Genomic DNA, 16,920 nt, shown 5'->3' with positions numbered 1-16,920 from the left:
ACTACTCCTTTTTGGGAATTTTTTAAAAAAGGAAAAATTTTCACTCACTATCCTGGCTTTTGACTTCAGTACTACATATCTTATTCTGTATGTTCATGTTATACATAGTTGTATGAATAACTATTTTTAACCTTGTTAAGTATTCAAAATCTCATAAAAGCTTTCCCTTTTTGCCTTATAATATTTTTAGTTATTGGTTATGTAATATTCCTCTGGGTTTTTGTACTACATAATACTCTTAACTGTTCCCCTATTATTATTTTTAATTTTAGAATTGTAGCTAAGCTATCCAAAAGTCTCATCATAATTTTTGTCCATGAGCATTTTCCAGCTCTGGGTTCAAGTAGGATGGCTGTTAATATTTGACAAATATGTCCACTGGCCACAGTTTGACTGAACGGTTATACCTATTTTGGTGACCTTCTCTTTATTGTGCTCCACCCTACCATTTTAGACTGTTTTTTCTTTAGGAATTATACATAATCAGCTTTCAGCCTATAATTGTGGAAGAGAGTAGCCAATGTAGCTAGAAGAAGGAGGAATTAGTCAGGACAGGGACTAGAAATGTGACCAAATTAGTCCTAGTCATTAGTCTTCTGGTTGGAATTATTAGTATTTGCTGTAATAACTGGAGCATCATGTAGTCAATTAGTATACTCCAGGTTAACCAATAGATTTTATTAACTCTGATTTAGTTCAGAGTAATTAGTACTCTTTCTCCTTGATCAGAGAGAAATGGAATTTTTTAAAGGTTTTGAACAGTCTGGGCTTATAATAGTTTTGTGAATTCCAAGTATCTTAGAGAATAGTGTTTTTTAGTATTAATATTTAGCAATAGGAACCTTTCTCCCCCTAAATGAAATTTATGAAGAATCCCTGTTCTACAGGTAGAATAGATAAAAAGCAAAGTTGTTCTGGTTGAAACTGGGATATGGGACCAGCTGACTTTACCTTCCCTTGAGTTGCGGCTCACCTTTGTAGAACCTTGGGTCTCTGTAGGAGTATGGAAATCATATTTTGTTTTTACAGGAGCCTTCAATTTTATTTAAATCAATTAAGTTTTCTGTAAGAAATATTTCTCTAAGTAGCCTTACATATAAAAATGTTTTACCTGTGGTTCATCATAGATTGATTACTTGAGTGATAAAGGCTATCTTCCTTAAATAAAACTCTCCCTCTATTTGTATGAGAGACAGTTTAAATAGCAAGGTTTGCAAATTGATCTTATTCCTCATACCAACTTTTCTATTGAGAGTAACTGTGTGGAGGGCTGTGTTCAGAAAGTGAAGACTGTACCAGTGCTTCTGGGATCAGGGAGAAGAATGCTGTGCTTGATTATGCCTGTTTGTCACTAGCCCTGGAGAGGAAAGGTTGGGGTGAATCCATTCTGAAAAGTAAAGAGCTCTGGCTTTGTGTCCAGAAATATTTGGGTTTGCATCCTATTTGTGCCACTTGATAGCAGTATGACAGGGCAAGATATTTACCTTTGTAAACCCTTTTCAACCCTTGTCATCTGTACAGTAGGGATTTTGTAAGGAAAAAATGTAATAATGTTTACTAAGTGCTTATCATAGCACGTGGCATATAATTAACACATTAACTTACTATTTTACAGATTATTGTTTAATAATAGCAAATATATGTTGCACTTGCTATGCATCCAGACACTTAAACCTCACTGCAACCCAGTGAAGAAAGGGTATACTGTTATTATCCCCATTTTATAGAAGAAGAAACGGAGGCAGTCACAGTTAAGTTACCTAAGAGTTCTACAACTACAGAGTGTCAAAGTTAGGAGTCAACTCCAGAGTCTGTGTCTCCAGAGTCTGTGTAATATTGCTATACCATTTAGCATAGAATGTAGATTTCTCTAGAAGCAGTATGTTAGAAATGTAACACTTAAAAATGTCTTAGTAGAGCTCCAGCGTTGGCGGTGGGGAAGAGCGCTGCGGCGGGTAAGAGTGCTCCCGCGGACCACTCTGCTTCCCGCGCGGCGCCGCTTCCCGCCGCGCCTCTGCCTCCTGCTGGGCCCGGCCATCGGCTTCCTCCTCCCCAGACTGCCCTCAGCCCGCGCGCCGGCCGGCTCCGTTATGGCTACCCGGAGCCCCAGCGTCGTGATTAGTGATGATGCACCAGGTTATGACCTAGATTTATTCTGTATACCTAATCATTATGCTGAGGATTTGGAAAAGGTGTTTATTCCTCATGGACTAATTATGGACAGGACCGAATGACTGGCTCGAGATGTGTTGAAGGAGATGGGAGGCCATCACATCGTGGCCCTCTGTGTGCTCAGTGGGGGCTATAAGTTCTTTGCTGACCTGCTGGATTACATCAAAGCACTGAACAGAAGTAGTGATAGATCTATACCTGTGACTGTAGATTTTATCAGACTGAAGAGCTACCGTAATGACCAGTCAACAGGTGACATAAAAGTAATTGGTGGAGATATCTCTCAACTTTAACTGGAAAGAATGTCTTGATTGTTGAAGATATAATTGACACTGGCAAAACAATGCAAACCTTGCTTTCCTTGGTCAAGCAGCATAATCCGAAGATGGTCAAGGTTACAAGCTTGCTGGTGAAAAGGACTCTCAGTGTGTTGGATATAGACCAGACTTTGTTGGATATAGACCAGACTTTGTTGGATTTGAAATTCCAGACAAGTTTGTTGTAGGATATGCCCTTGACTATAATGAATACTTCAGGGATTTGAATCATGTTTGTGTCATTAGCGAAACGGGAAAAGCAAAATACAAAGCCTAAGGTGAGAGTTCAAGTTGAGTTTGGAAACAGCTGGAGTCCCATTGAAATCACCAGGAAAATTATCAAATGTTCTAGTTCTATGGCCATGTGCTTAGTAGATCTTATTGCATGTATCCTCTAAGAATTTTATCCGTTTTGTACTTTAGAAAGGTCAGTTGCTGCATTCCTGAACTCTTTATTTGCACTGTGAGCCTATAGACTATCAGTTCCCTTTGGGTGGATTGTTGTTTGACTTGTGAATGATAAGTCTCTTAAACCACACCACTATTGAATGAAAATATTGAAATTGTATCTGTAAGAAACATTGAAAGAGAAAAATATATTCGTTTTTTAATTGGTATTTTAATTTTTATATATTCAGGAAAGAACAGAAGTGATTGAATATTGTTAATTATACCACTGTGTGTTTAGAAAAGAAGCAGTCAGTTTCATATCCGTGACAGCATTTAGAGGTATCGTTATGTCAGACAAACCGTATGTCCTAGAGTTATTTTAGTAGGTTTCAGTAGTATTAACTGTATTTTCCCACTTGTTCAGATTATTTCTGGTGAATCTCTGTCAACAGTTCGTTCTAAATACAGGTCAATAAGTTCTAAAAACCTACCACTTTTTGAAGTCTTCAATGTAAAAATCCTTAAAATAAAGGCTGTCTCTTTAAAAGAAAAAAAATGTCTTAGTAATGATTAACAAGGGGAGATTGTACAGTGTCTACTTTGTAGAACTTTTTTAGAAGAGAATAAATAGCCTTTTGCTGTATGATAGTAATAGTAGTAATAGTAAATAGTAATACTAATAGTAAATAGTAATAATAGCCCAAACTTATATGGTGCTTACTATATGGCTATAACCTAAACATTTTACTTACTCTTTTGTTTTTTGTTTTCTATTTTTTTGGAAGAGCTTTTGAGAGGATTGTTGTTAATTCTTCTTTAAATGTTTGTTAGAATTTGCCATTGAAACCAGTTGGCTTTGGACTTGTGGGGAAGTTTTTGCTTACTGATTCAATCTCTATTTGTCATACAGGTTTGTTGAGATTTTGTATTTCATCTTGAGTCATTTTAGTGATTGGTGTGTTTCTAGGAATTTATCAGTTTCATCTGCATTATCTAATTCGTTGGCACACAGTTTATCATATTCTGTTTAGTCCTTATTTCTATAAGGTCAGTAGTAATGTCCTCACTTTCATTTCTGATTTAGTTATTTGTGTCTTCTCTCTGTCAGTCTAGCTAAAGGTTTCAACTTTGTTGATCTTTTCAAAGAACCAACTTTTGGTTTTCTTGAATCTATTTTTTTTTTCTGGTCTCTTATTTTATTTCTGGTCTAATCTTTATTATTTTCTTTCTTCTAGTAGTTTAGGTTTAGTTTCCTCTTCTTTTTCTAGTTCTTCAGGATGTAAAGTTAGGTTATTGACTTAAGATCTTCTTCTTAATGTAGGCATTTACAGCTGTAGATTTTCCTGAGTACTGCCTTCACTGCCTCCCATAAGTTTTGGTATATTGTGTTTTTGTTTTCATTTATCTCAAGTATTTTCTAATTTTTCTTGTTTTAGAGTGTGTTTAATTTCCTTTGACCTGTTGGTTGTTAACAATGTGTCGTTTAATTTCCACACATTTGTGAATCTTTTGGTTTCCTCTGTTATTGATTTCTAGTTTTATTTCATTGTGGTTGGAGAAGATAACTTTGTATGCTTTCAGTCTTTTTAAACTTATTGAGATTTGTCTTGTGACCTAACATATGACATATTCTGGATAACATCCCATGTACGCTTGAGAAGAATTTGTATTCTTCTCTTTTGGGGTAGAGTATTCTATGTATATCTGTTAGGTCCAGTTGGTTTACAGTGCTGTTGAAGTCCTCTGGTTTTTTTATTGCTCTTCTGTCTAGATGTCCATTATTGGAAGTGGTGTATTAAAGTCTCCCAGCTATTGTTGTAGAATTGTTTATTTCTTCCTTCACTTCTATCAATATTTGTATCATGTATTTGGAACTCTGTTGTTTAGTGAATATATTATATAATAGTTATATCTTCTTGATGAATTGACCCTTATTAAAATATAATGTCTTGAATGCCTTTTATTTCTTTTTCTTGCAACTGCCCTGGCTAGAACCTCCAGCATGATGTTGAGAAGAGATGAAGGCAGACATCCTTGTTTCAAATTTTAGAGAGAAAAAGTATTTAGTCCTTCATTTTTAAGTGTTATTTTTAGCTGTGTTTTTTGTAGATGTCATTTATCAGGTTGAGGAGGTTCCTTGCCATTGCTAGTTTGTTGAGCATTTTTATCATGAAATGTTGTCTTTCTTCAAATGGTTTTCCCCCATCTGTTGGAGTTTTTGTCCTTTATTCTATTAATATTTTACATTAATTTTTTGAATGCTAAACCTACCTTGCATTTCTGGAATTAATAACATTTGGTCATGGTGTATAATTTTTATATGTTGCTGGATAGTATTTTTTAGAGGATTTTTGCATCTGTATTCATAAGGAATATAAATTAGTCTTCTTTCTTTCTTTCCCCTTCTTGTGATGGCTTTGTTTGGTTTGGTATCAGGGTAATACTGGTCTCATAGAATGAGTTAGGAAGTGTTTTTGTCTTCTATTTTTTTGAAAATTTTTGTGAAGAATTGGTATTGATTCTTCTTTGAAGGTTTGGTAGTTTTCTCCAGTGAAGTCATTTACAACAGGTCACTTTTTGTGGTAAATTTTAAATTACTAATTCAGTTACTTTACTTGTAATAGGTGTACTTAGATTTTTTTATTTCTTCTTTTGTCCATTTTGGTGATTTGTTCATTTCATCTAAATTATCTTATTTATTGGTATAAAGTTTATACTTTTGTCTTAAAATTCTTTTTGTTTCTTTAAAGTCAGTTGTGATGTCTCGTCTTTCATTCCTGGTTTCAATAATTTGAGTCTTATGTTTCTTGGTCAGTCTAGCTCAAGGCCTGTCAATTTTGTTGATTTTTTTTTTTCAGTGAACCAACTTTTGATTTCATTAAGCTTTTAAAATTGCTTTTGTATTCTCCAGTTTATTTATTTATGTTCTAGTCTTCGTTATTTTCTTCTTGGGGGTTTATTTTGCCTTTTTTTTCCCCTAGTTTTTTAAGCTAGAAGTTAAGCTTATTGATTAGAGATCTTTCCTCTTTTAAATGTCACTTATTGGTCAGAGGCTATGCTTAAAGTCCCATTAGCCAGTTATATTTTTATCCTTTACCATTGGATGTTTGAGTGGCTTGGGTGCTGCTATCATAGTTCAGGGAGTTCATATTTATTTGCCACATGTTGAACCAGGGACTAGTAGCTTGGACTTTCCTCTCTGATTGCTCCTGAGAGGGTACAGCCTTGGGCATTCAGTCTTTTTGACTGCCAGGATGAATGTGATTTTACTTCCTGAGAGTTGCTCTTGAGTCAGTTTATTGTTTAATCAAATGTTTGGTCAGAGGTTGCTTGTAAGCCCCTTGTGCCAGTGATGCTTCTGCTGTACGTTGATGTATCTGTGTGCAACTTGGGGAATGCTTCAAGTTTGTCCTGCATGCTGCTCAGCTAGCACTTGTACACATTGGGGTTTTTTTTGTTTTTTTTTTTGTTTTGTTTTGTTTTTGCGGTACGCGGGCCTCTCACTGCCGTGGCCTCTCCCGTTGCGGAGCACAGGCTCCGGACGCACAGGCTCAGCGGCTATGGCTCACGGGCCCAGCCGCTCTGCGGCATGTGGTATCTTCCCGGACCAGAGCACGAACCCGTGTCCCCTGCATCGGCAGGTGGACTCTCAACCACTGCGCCACCAGGGAAGCCCTGTACACATTCTTATCGACCTCCAGAGATGACTGTAATCCCAAGTAGGCTCTTCTTGGCTATCTCTGTCCTTGGTTCTTTCTATTAAATTTCTGGTGCCTTGCCTTGTTTGTGTCATGAACCTACCAGCCACCTCTTAATTGCTCTCCACAAAGATCTCCACTGTTTTTAGGCAACGCCTATAGGCTAGAGCTCTTCCTACTATATTGCAAATAGTCTCTTTCAGCAGAGCACTTAGCCTGCCTTTCCCTCTGGACAGAGCCCCTTTTCTACTGCCCTAGAACTGAGGTGAGAACTCACTTTTCCCAGAGTAACATCCCCACTTTATGTAGGGCACTGGAGGAGGTGCAGTGCAATGGCAGCCCCTGGTCTTCACAAGTTGGCCCTCTCCAAGTGGGAGATCCTCCCTGTGAGCAGATTGAGGATGAGGCTCTCGGGACCCTAGCCTACTCTGCCTGGAGTAGGCCTTCTCTGGCTTACTAGTGGGGACTGAATGGGGGAAGGGAGACACAGTTCTCTTGGCTGGGATAAGTCTTTTGCAACTTGGGATGCAGCTTTTCCCTCCTGGGGTGAAACCATAGTTCCTGATTGGTTGCTGAGCAGAGAGGGTGCTGTCTGGATTAAGAGTGCTGGGTAGACCTTTCCAAACATGGAGGTAGGATGGCAGGGTAAAGGAGCAGGTCTGTACTAAAATGCCATAGACTCTTGCAGTTCTTGCCAAGATTTGTTTCTTCACTTGCTGTGCGCCCTTAGAACAATTTCCAGATACTTTACACAACTGTTTGCTAATCATTTTATCATTTTGCTTTGCTGAGGAGAAAATTTGAACTCCTTGTGCTGCTATTTCAGAAGTCCTGCTCTCCCTCTTACTATTTTCTACACTTTGTGGACTGCTTAGTGAAATTGTTATTCTAGATAGAAAAGATGAATAAAAAGAGGCCTCCAACTATAGTGGGTGCATACTGTAGTGTAGAGGGATAGACTAAAAAGTAATGACTGAGCATATGCTAATCGTCTATGTCTGTTTACCTCATTAGCTAAAAAAATTTTACGTAAACACAAAAAATTAGTACCTTTTACTAATACTTTATAAAACATATACCAAAATAAATATTTTAAAACATTAAATAAATATATCCTATATATAATTTTCATCACATTCAAATTCTTAGAGATATTCTTTTGGTTAACTGTAGAATTACATAATGTCTTAAATCGTGAATAAAAATACAAATTTTTCTTTTAAAATTTTATTATTTATAAAGTGCTTTTTTTAATGCATTTTTGTCATTTAAGCATCATAACAGTACTCTAGATTGATAATAGTACTATTTCGTTAGTTTTATCATTGGGAATATTGGAGTCTTGTGTGACTAAAGAATTTGTCCAATGTTGTATAGTTAATTAGTAACCATGGGAACCATTTTCAAACATAGATTCTTCAACTATAAAGTCTGTGTTCTTTCCTACCTCCTATTCTCTTCACATTGTAAAGTTTACTTTATTTCAATTTACTGGCACTGTGTAGTGTTTTAGGTACAAAGACAAAGTATAAGATCTGTCTAAATGAGTTTGAAGAAGGACAAGAAGAGAAATAATACTGCAAAATGATACATGGAAAGACAGTTATTTGTACTGTGAACAGAAATAGGATGGAGGAAAGTAATAAATTATCCAGAGGAGTCAGCAAAGGAATTACATAGGAGAGGTGATGCTTATTCAGGGTTTTGAAGGCCAAATAGGAGCTATTTTGATAACTAGTGCAGAATAAGTATGTGTCAATTTAGAAGTCCAGGATGTTTGAAAAGTTTATTGGAGTTAAAGAGCATAGTCTGTGTAAGGAGATACAGGTATTTCGAAATTTCAGGTATATAAAGTTAGGGGAGTGTGGGGACAGTAGTGGGAGGTGAAGCTGAGGAAGTAAAAGTGGGTTCATAATTGTTTGGGTCAAGGTCAGCCTCCCTATATGAAAAGGATATTTTGTTATGTTTTTGTTTTAAATTAAATGAAACCCTGTTATAGAAATGACATACATATAGAAATGGTATACAAAGTTATAGCTAAGTGTATATACATGGCCGAGTTTACAAAATAAACCCCCGTCACTTTTTTTTCTCTCACCTTTCTTACTGTGTGAAAATTATTGATAGCAAGGAATTTTATTAAATAAAGAGGTTGCCTAAATAAGGCCAGTTTTGTATCTTCCTTAAAATTTTATGGTGATTTCTGCTAAAGTGGTACATTGATAATCTGGATGAAACTTTTACTGATGAAATGCTGACATTCTTATTGGGAGTGTGACCTAGAGAATAAATATATAGGTAACGTAAAACTCCTGCAGTGGATGAATTGTCAAGATCTCCTCATAAATTATAAATGTTACTAACAGCAATAAGATGCTAACTATCATCTGCTTGAAAATGTTAATCTAGGAGTTTCTTGTTAATGTCAATTATTACCTTGTTTTAATGTTATTTTAATATTTTACTAAAACTAAAATATTATTACATTCATATTATAAAAAAATTGAGGTAACACAGAAGGGCAGTAGACAACAGTAAAATCTTCTTTACCCTAATCCCTAACTCCCCAAATCCCTTTCCACAGAGGTAAATTTCCTATGTGCATATATGAGCACATATATCATAGGTTAATATAACAGCATAATAATGTGGCCTTTATGTCTGTGTGCATAGACACTGCACCCAGTTTCCTCTGTTGTTAACATCTAATGTTAGTATGGTACATTTATTATAATTAATGAACCAGTATTGATAACATTATTATGTATCCATAGTTTATTCAGATTTCCATAGTTTTTGTTTGTTTGTTTTTTAATATTTATTTACTTATTTGGCTACACTGGCTCTTAGTTGAGGCATGCGAGATCTAGTTCCCTGACCAGGGATCAAACCCAGTGCCCTGCATTGGGAGCATGGAGTGTTAACCACTGGACCACCATAGAAGTCCCAGATTTCCTTAGTTTTTACATAATGTCTTTTTTCTCTTCCATGATCCTGTTTAAGCTACCATAGTGCATTTAGTTATTATGTCTCTTAGGCTCCTTTTGGCCCTGGCAATTTCTCAGACTTTCCTTGTTTTTGATGACCTTGACAGTTTTGAGGAATACTAGGTAGAGATTTTGTGGACTGCCTCACTATTGGAATTCATCTGATGTTTATCTCATAACAAACTAGGGCTATAAGTTATTTGGGAAAAGACCACAGAGTGCTATTTTCATCACATCATATCAAGGGTATGTGCTATCAATAAGAATTGCTATTAATCTTGATTACCTGGCTGACCTTGTATTTTTCAGTTTTCTCCACTGTAAAGTTGCTCTTTTTCCCCCATTTCCATGCTGTATCCTTTGGAAGGAAGTCACTATCCATAGCCCACACCTAAGAAGAGGGGAGTTATTTTCCTTAAGGGCAAAGTTGCTACATAAACTATTTGGATTTCTTTTGAGTGAAAGATTGTCTCTTCTCCCCCATTTATTAATCTATTATTTACTTATATCAGTGTGGACTCATGCATATTTATTTTATACTTTGGGTTATAATCTAATACTACTTTATTTTATTAATCAACTTGTTCCTGCTTTGGTTATTGGGAGCTCTTTGCAGTTAGCATCTCTTCTCCTTTGACATACCCCTATTAATGTGGGTCTCAGTTTTGTTTTGGTTTGCGTTTTTGAGCATGTCTACTTTCTGGCATATAGATTATTTTAAATTTCTTTTCACAAATCTTCAATCATCTTTGTGTGCATGCACATATACATAAGCATACACATACGGAATTGTTTTTATAGACTTAGTTCGTAGGAATGGCATTGCTGAGTTGAAATGGGTGTCTGTTCATCTTCACTTTGGGATGAATATGTTAGCCCATTGACTTCCCAAAAGATTGCAAGAGTTGGGACATTCACCAGAAGTGTATAATGGTGCATTTTGGACAGTGACACTGTTCCAATTCTTAGTTTTCTCAGATTGAATTTTCTTTTCCAATTTGATATATAAGAAATGGTAGCTGATTGTTATTTTTATTGCATTTCTTTAATTATGAATGAGGTTGAGCATCTTTCTGCATTTTTGTTTGCCATTTGTATAGCTATGTATTCGTGCCTCTTTCCATTTTTTTCTATTAGAATGTTAGTCTTTTGTTATTGACTTATAAGAGCCATTTGCATTTTGTAAATTTATTTTATTTATTTATTTATTTATTTATTTTGGCTGTGTTGGGTCTTCATCGCCACACGCGGGCTTTCTCTAGTTGCATTGAGCGGGTGCTACTCTTCATTGTGGTGCGCAGGCTTCTCATTGCGGTGGCTTCTCTTGTTGCGGAGCACGGGCTCTAGGCGTGTGGGCTTCAGTAGTTGTGGCTCACGGGCTCTAGAGCGCAGGCTCACTAGTTGCGGCTCATGGGCTTAGCTGCTCTGCAGCATGTGGGATCTTCCCGGTCCAGGGCTCAAACCCATGTCCCCTGCATTAGCAGGTGGATTATTAACCACTGCGCCACCAGCGAAGTCCCATTTGCATTTTAAACAAAAACAAGTTAGTTCTTTGTCGTGTGTAAGCAAAATTTTTTTCCAAATTGTCATATTTTTATTTGGTTTGTTCTGTTTTTTTTTAAAGTAGTATAAATGTTTTACATTTTTATGTAATCAGATTGGCATTATTTTCCTTAATAGCTTATAAATATTTTGCCCTACAGTATTTGCAAACATCTTTTGTTCTGGTACATTTTTATGTAAATTTGGCATTTATTTTCTTTGAAGGTGTGAGATAAGGATGAAGCTTGCCATAATCATTGTTGTATGCTAGGTTCTCATCTCTTTCCCCATTCTCTCCCTCAGTCTCCCAAGCAAAAGAATGTTTCTCTTTTTTCTAACCCACACCCACTTTACTGTTAGTATTATTTCCATCTTTAGCCAGCCTGGCACATTCATCAGAGAAAAGGCATCTGCTTTGAAGGTTTTTCTGCTAGTGCAAGTTCCCTAAACCCAATTCTGAGGAGAATCCAGGTCTATCATGATACTTTGTTGGATGTCTTTTTTTTTTTTTTTTTTTTTTTTTTTTGCGGTACGCGGGCCTCTCACTGTTGTGGCCTCTCCCGTTGCGGAGCACAGGCTCCAGACGCTCAGGCTCAGCGGCCATGGCTCACAGGCCCAGCCGCTCCGTGGCCCAGACCGGGGCACAAACCCATGTCCCCTGCATCGGCAGGTGGACTCTCAACCACTGCGCCACCAGGGAAGCCCTGTTGGATGTCTTTTTACTGGGTTCTCTTATATGCTGCTTTGCATCCCATCAAATTTTTAGAATGCTAGCATGGTTCTACTTAAAACTGCAGCTTCAAGCAATTTTGTTTCCCTGACTTGAAAAATTATTTGGGGGTAAGAGCATGATAGTAAGTAGTGTCTGTCTTCCAATGGATGAAGTTATCACAGCTTTTGCTGAGTTTTTGTTAGGTGTGATCAAAATTTTGTCATTTAAATTTCTTAACTCAGTGAACAGTTTTAGAGTGGAGTTCATAGAGGAGGGATTATCAGCAGTTAGAGAATAGTTTATTAATAAAAATGATAACTGAACCATTGAGAGAAATATTCCCGAAGTTGTACATCATGTAATTTGGAAGCCTAGTAACTGTTCTCTGAAATAGTACTTTCTCATTATGTTAGTAGACTGTTTTCAGTATCTCCAGCTAAATGATACTCTTTATGTTGTATTTTTATACTTAGCTTTTACAGTTCACTGCTAATCTGTGAATATTCAGGCATTCTGTTGATAACTCAAAAGAGAGAGATTACATTAAGAAAACAGCAGGCCTGAGATTTTCCAAAAAATTACAAGTGATAGAAATGCAGAATCCTGATCCTTCTTTCTTCTTGAAATATTAGTGTCCTCAGTCTCATGAATTATCTTTTACGTAAACCTCCAGACAAAGCTACTTTGGAAACGTGAAAATAGTAGTTTCTCTGCTGTGATGACATTTCCTAGGAATGGACACTTCCCCCACAGGGATTACTCCTGAGGCTGTTAAATTTACAGCAGAACATCTGTAGGTTTAACAAGAGCATTTAAAGAATATGATGTTGAGCCCATTTATTTCAAATTGGCATTGGTGGTAGTATTACTTGTTGTTAGTTTTGGTTTTCAGTCTTAGGACCAATTGTATATATATATATTTCTAAGTGGATTTGATTTGAATACAAGCCATGAAGTGAAGGGTTGTTCAAAGTGCCTTTGAGTATAGACACCTCCAGTGTCTCAGAAAATGACGATAGTCAAAATGACAACTTTTAAATGTCAGAGAGACAGTTATACTTACAAAATGGACAGACCTCCTCTATGGTGCTAAAGAAAATTGACAAGTTGTTGATTAGTTAATGGAGTGAATAAATAAAATTTATTTGAGCAAAAAGATAAGCTTATATTAATCTGCAAAGTACTGCTCCAAATATAATTTGAGCCTCCATATTTCTCATAGTATAATAAATGAGAACTTTTGACCTATCGCAGACATGGTTTCGATAACCTTCCTTTGATGTGTTTTGTTTTGTTAATATTATGAATAAAGTATACTGCCTAAAAATGGATATCATCAGTACATCAAATGAAGCCTGAACTGTACAAAGTAGAGTGGAATTATCTTTGTTGATCTGAACACAATACTTCTACTGTAAACTAATACTGAATCAAATTTTTTCATTAGCTGTATCTCAATGTTGGTAACTTTTGAGCTCAGTTCAGTTACACCTATCATTTATTTTCCAGATGAATTACTAAGTCTTAATCTGTCATTCTACATAATAAATTGATACTTTGATTTTAATCATAGGGTTTTATATTTATCTTTGTTAAGTTTTATTTTGTGGGTTTGGCTTAGCATTCTAGACTACTAGATATATTTAGTCTTCCATTTTAAGCCATTCTTCCTAGGTTTGTGGCAATATTAGGTGGTTGTGTTAAAGTCAGAAAATTGTAAATTGACTGCCAGATTCATCCTCTGATGTGTTTTATTTTGCAAGCACATTGTTAATTTTTTTTTTTAATTAGAATGCTTTTAGTTAAGTCTTGTACTATCTGATTTACCAACCACTGCCTCTTACTGCATTATACATTTTGGCTTCACACATTTACATTTGTTGTTTAGCCATTTGCTCTTGCATCCCCTAATGAAGGAAATCATTTACAATAATTTGATTAGGACAAGGGAAGAACAGAGTTTGTAGCCCTACAACTAGAAATCTTCCTTGAACTTAGTATTCATTTTTTAGTCTTTTTATTCTTCACTTTTGGTATGATTATTTAGCAAATGAATTAAATTACCATACACATCTCCAGGTCATTTATAAATATATTGTGATTAACTTTGTCAAGTGATTTATTAAAATCAAGAAACCTTGTAATCAAATAATAGTTAAAAAAGAATAATTTTGGCATCCGTATTAATGACCCTTCCAAAACCCAAGACTTACCATTCCTTGGGTTCTACTTACACAGCAACCCCTTCAACACCAGTTCAGCATTTTCTATTTGTTTATTCTCTTTATCAGACCTCACCTTCACTTGGAACTAATTCTTACCTAAATCTTGATCTTTGAAATTTTCTTCCCTTAGCCCTGAGCATTGCTTTTGCTACCCTCAGTTTTACATATAACCTATCTCTTATTTTACAAGAAATAGGGTCATCAGACATACATTCATTTTATTTATTCTTTCTAACACCTAATCACTTATTTTAGATGTACGGGGGGGAAAATGTGGTATCGTTCCTTTTTAAAGATGTTAAAATTAAGTATTATGTGCCAGGTAATATGCTTCAAGAGCTGTATATGATTATTTCTAATAATCTCATGACAATCTTTTAAAGTAGGTATCATCATTAGCACTATTTTACAGGAAACTGTGGCTTCAAGAGGTTAAGTAACTTGCTGTGGTCACATAACTTGTAGTAGCAGTGTTGGGACCTCCATGTAGTTTGTGTGACTCATGCTAACCTTGCCTCTTAATTACTACATGGTATAACTTCTCTGTGTTCTTGTTTTCCTGTTCTTGTGATGTTCAAGAACCTTGTTTCATCACTTGTCCCTTTTCTTTTGTTTCTTAAAACTTTTCTGTCTTTATCCAGTCAGCATACAAATAAATTTGGGTCTCTTAGCCACTAAAAACTACAAACAAAAAGCACATTGAAAATTTTTCTTTGACTTTTGTTTCCCCTCAAGTTACCAGCTCCCAGCTCTCTCCTTACTTTCACCACTAGAGATTTTGTAAGAACAAACTAAATTAACTGCCTCCTATTTCTTACCTGCCATCTGCTCACTCATGAACTCAGTACAGGTTGGTTGCTATTGGCACCATGGTCTGAAACTGCTCTTTCCAACAGCATCACGGAACCATGGCATACCAGATCCAACAGCCTTTTCAATCCCATCCTTCCTGCCATTGAAACACTTTGCTGTTCCACATCTTGTCATTATTGAAACTCAACTTTGGATCTTTCGATGCTAGTCTTTCCTTGCTCTTTTATGCCTCTTAGTTCTCATTGCTAAGTTGTCCCCTAATGTCTTAAGGGAAATTTCATTCTTAATTTTCAAGGATCTTATACTCAGTCCTTTCCTCACTTTCTTGCTGTATACACTCTTCTTAGGTGAGTGATTCTTGTTCTTACAGTTTCAGCTATTGCCTAAATCTCTAGCTATGCTCTACTCTTGTTTTCTGAGTTTGACTTGACCAACCACCTATGTATTTCCAACCACCTATGGAACAAAGCTACCTAAAATGTTCTGATATTAATTAAATAAAAGTTCAACTTTTTCCCTCACACCTTTTTGCTCTTTTCACATTCCTTGTCTCATTACCTGCCTAGTTGCCCAGGTTTAGAGACTGTTAAATTAATCCAAACTTCTTTGTTTCTCAGGTTCTCTATTACTCTCTTGTTTAGCTAGCCAATATACCTGTCTCCCACCTCCTTTTTTAAAAATCCTTATTACCTATGCCCTAGTCTAGGCCTTGGATCCTTGTAGAAGGTTTCCAGCTGCTCACACTGCTTTCATTATCATCTTCCCAACTTCCCCCTCTGCCTTTAAGTCCAGGCTAGTGGATACTAGCCTGGACTTAAAGGCAGAGGTCCCAGGATATATATGAATTTGGGAGTCATCAGTGTATAGTAGTACTGAGCCATTAGACTGGATGAGTGGGCTTACACAAAGAACAGAGGTCTGAGGACTGAGCCTTAGGATCCTCTATTCCTTAAGAGATAAAGGAGAATAGAAGGAACCAGAAGTAGAGAGCCAGAAGAGCTGTCTTTAAGGTAGGATGAAAACCAGAAGAGTATAGTGTTCTAAAACCCAAGTGAAGCAAGTGTTTCAAAGAAGGGAACGTGATCGACTATGTCAGATGGTAGTGCTAAGTCAAGTAAAAGAGAGGGAAAGATGATGCCTGAAAATTAGCACTGAATACAGCAACAAGGAGATTATTGATTTTGATGAATAATTCTTGTGGAATAGTGGTGGTGAAATTCTATTGGAGTAAGTTTTAGAGAGAATGAGAAGAGCCAGGTAGTGGAGAAAGTCAGTTCAGACAAAAATCTCTTGAAGAATTTTGCTGTTAAAGGGGCCAGAAAATAGGATGGTGGTGATTAGTGCGATTAGAGATTTTTTTTAACGATGGAAGAAATAACAAGTTTATGTGCTGATTGTAATGCTCTCACAGAGAGAGAATAATCGACAGAGAAAGAAAAATTACTGAAGCAATGAGTGTGAATAGGAAAAGCAGAGTAGTTTGTTTACATGCAGCAGAGTTTGCCTTAGAAAGGAGCTTGGTCAGCTTATCTCTAGTTAGAGTAGTGAAGGAAAAGCATCTGGGGGAAGATGCTGGTAAATGGATACATGTAGTGGTACAAGCAAGGTATCAGCTGAGGGTGAGGATGGGAGAAGAGTTTAAAAACAGGCCTTTGCTATTGTTTACTAACTCCCTTGTTAGAGAGTGAGGGTAATGTTAGACCATGGAATTTAAGCTGGATATGGAGGGAAGAGAGGAGAACATGAAAGACTGAGGGAAAGTGAAAAGGTAGTAGTGTCAATGGCATGCTGCCTCACTAAACTGTTTCCTGAGATCTGCTCTGTTCTTTGACCTCACATCTTTTTTTTTTTTTTTTAATTTATTTTTGGCTGTGTTGTGTCTTCATTGCTGCGCGCAGGCTTTCTCTAGTTGCGGTGAGTGGGGGCTACTCTTCGTTGCGGTGCGCGGGCTTCTCATTGTCATGGCTTCCCTTGTTGTGGAGCATGGGCTCTAGGCACGCGGGCTTCAGTAGTTGTGGCACCTGGGCTCAGTAGTTGGGGTTCGCGGGCTCTAGAGCGCAGCCT

The 16,920-nt window shown here is 36.6% G+C and overlaps 1 protein-coding gene and 1 pseudogene across 3 annotated transcripts in view; both read left to right on the top strand.

The window, feature by feature from the left end:
* GSK3B (glycogen synthase kinase 3 beta) overlaps window positions 1–16,920 on the top strand; it is a 200,650-nt gene that overhangs the window by 101,282 nt on the left and 82,448 nt on the right. The gene's annotated exons all lie outside the window — the stretch shown is intronic.
* On the top strand, window positions 2,075–2,846 carry LOC115853890 (hypoxanthine-guanine phosphoribosyltransferase pseudogene; annotated as a pseudogene).

The sequence above is a fragment of the Globicephala melas genome, chromosome 4 (genome assembly GCF_963455315.2).
Source record: "Globicephala melas chromosome 4, mGloMel1.2, whole genome shotgun sequence".
NCBI classification, from domain to species: Eukaryota; Metazoa; Chordata; class Mammalia; order Artiodactyla; family Delphinidae; genus Globicephala; species Globicephala melas.
This window is presented reverse-complemented; position numbering and strand designations above follow the sequence as displayed.